Here is a 2906-nt window from a genome sequence, read left to right on the forward strand (position 1 = left end):
GATAGTAGATTCACTTCGAGGTTCTGGTAGTCGCTACAAAGTTCCCTAGGAACTAGGCTGGACATGAGTACAGCCTACCATCCATAGACCGACGGGCAAAGTGAGAGGACTATCCAAAGCTTGGAAGACATGTTGCGAGCCTGTGTGATCGACTTCGGGAAAGCATGGGATACTCATTTACCCCTTGTCGAATTTTCCTACAACAACAGTTATCACACGAGCATCAAGGCTGCTCCATTCGAGGCCCTCTATGGCCGAAAGTGCAGATCCCCTCTGTGTTGGGCTGAGGTGGGTGATACCTAGTTAGCTAAAGGACGAGTTCCTGAAAGCACTCTCACAGGTCTGGAGATCATTCGGGAAACAACAGAGAAGATCGTTCAGATTCGTGAACGATTGAAAGCCTCTAGAGACCGACAGAAAAGCTACGCTGATAAACGAAGGAAACCGTTGGAATTCCAGGTGGGCGACCGTGTTCTATTGAAGGTCTCACCCTGGAAGGGCTTGATCCACTTCGGAAAGCGTGGAAAGCTAAATCCAAGGTACTTAGGGCCTTTCGAGATTCTCGCAAGAATCGGCCCTGTAGCTTACAAACTTAAACTTACCACGCGAACTCTGTAACGTACATTCTACTTTCCACGTCTAGAACTTGAAAAAGTGTCTGTCCGACGAGACTCTTGTAATCCCACTCGACGAGATCGAGATCAACGAGAGCCTCAACTTCGTGGAAGAACCTGTAGAGATTATGGATCAGGAGGTCAAGCAAACGAAACAAAGCCGTATCCCGATAGTGAAGGTTCGCTGGAACGCAAATCGAGGACCTAAATTCACTTGGGAACGAGAGGATCAGATGAAACTGAAATATCCTCGTCTTTTTACTTAGTTATTTGTAACTACTTATTTGCTTAAATTCTAATTTCGGGACGAAATTCCTTCTAACGGGGGGATGATGTGACAACCCGAAATTTTTATTCTGTACAACCACTCAATTCAATAGAAGTCAGAACAGTTTCTGCTAACTTTCAAGCTTTTTGGAATAAGTTTGAGTGCTTTTAAGTTAGTACTTCGGGAGATAACAGGAGAGAGGATGCCCTAGGGTTTATTGTGCAACAATAATATCCCAAAACTCCAAGAGTTTGGAGTTTACGGCCTAAACAAAGGTGTTTACGGCCGTAAACCCTAAAAGGGGGTATAAATATGGCACTTAGCCATTTTAATCACTTTTTCACATTTTCAAGAACTAGAACTCATTTCTCTCTCAAGTATCATCCGACTTTTCTTCAAGATCTTCAAGAAAGTAAGTGTTTCTTGCCTTGTTTAGTCGATATCTCACTTAATCTAGTGATCTTACGTGATTCCATCCGTGAAATCATTCCATTTGTGTAGATCTTCAAGTGTTCTTAGTTTCACCAAGAACACACACTAGTGTTCTTGGACATTTAGCACCTTTTCAAGCTTCTACCTAGTAAGTACTCCTACCCTAGTGTATTATAATACTTGTTACACTTCTAATCATCTAGGAAACACAAGGAATCAACGGATCAAAGGTGTTTACGGTCCAAGAACACCTTGGACCGTAAACCCTAACAAAGGGGCCAAAGTGGCCCTAGTCCCTTACCAAGCCTTGGAAACTAGCCTAGACCCCTTCCTTGATGTGCTTAGTACTTGAAAACATCAAAAAGACCATAAACCATTTGGGTTTACGGCCGTAAACCCAAGGAGAAGTGGTCCAAGGACCGTAAACTCCACAAAGGAGTGAAATGGTGCCCTAATCTCTTCCAAAGGCTTAGACTAGAAGTAGGAATGCTTCTTTTGACTTTTAGAGCTTCAAAACACAAAATGGTATAAGTACCATGAGTTTACGGCCGTAAACTCATGGGTTTACGACCGTAAACTCAAGGGGTTGTGGTCACAAAACCGTAAACTCCAAGGGAGTTTACCCTTGAACCCCAAACTCAATGGCCAAGTCCTACCACCCTTAGATGCAATCCTTAGGACTTATAGCACTTAAATCAAGTGTTTTACATGTCTTAGGATGTCCTAACTTGGTTAATTAGTTGTTTTATGACTAATTGAATACATATATGTGTTATTATATGTTAATTAGGATCCTTGTGTGTGTTCAAGTCTTCACTTGACACTTAGCATCCTATACATTCCGTTCATCCAAACCACCCACTACAGGTGAGTTCATACCCCTTAATTAACCTTTTAAGTGTTTTTAAATGCTTTTATGGGGGGGATACAAGTTGATCTATTATAGTTATTATATCAATCACATGTGATTAATAACTACCAGTCTAGTGGATTTCTTACTTTTCAAACTGTGTTTTCAACAAACTACTTTTCAAACGGTTTTACATGCTCTTTTACATATTAAATGGTTTTATAAAACTCTTTTACATATTAAATGGTTTTATCAAACTCTTTTACACGTCAAATACTTTTACTTCAAATCTTTTACAGTTATATTCGGTTAAATATATATATGTATAGATATAGTTATATAAGTAGGATTGAAAGGACTTAGAACTGTTAACTCACCTTACCTCCTGTTCCTCGTTGGGTTGTAGACTTAGGGTATCGGTTATTTGTCCGAAGGTCGTTTGAATCCTAGTTATATATCATGTATATGTATATAGATATAAAGGTTCCTTCTTTCTATTTTCAATACCCTTGGGTAGCAAGGGTATACATTCGTGTTCATACGTACAAGTCATATTACTAGTAAACTACAATAGGCGTAGTTTAGGAAGTTACTAATACTATTACTAGAACAATGAATCATACAATGAGTCAGTTCATACATGAGTCAATACTTGCTAGACAGGGAGAGAACACACAATACAGCTAGTACACACAGTACATTACAATACATGCTAGACAGGGAGAGAACACACAATACAGCT

The sequence above is a fragment of the Lactuca virosa genome, chromosome 6 (genome assembly GCF_052849685.1).
Source record: "Lactuca virosa cultivar CGN04683 chromosome 6, Lactuca_virosa_CGN04683_v6, whole genome shotgun sequence".
In the NCBI taxonomy this organism is placed as follows: Eukaryota; Viridiplantae; Streptophyta; class Magnoliopsida; order Asterales; family Asteraceae; genus Lactuca; species Lactuca virosa.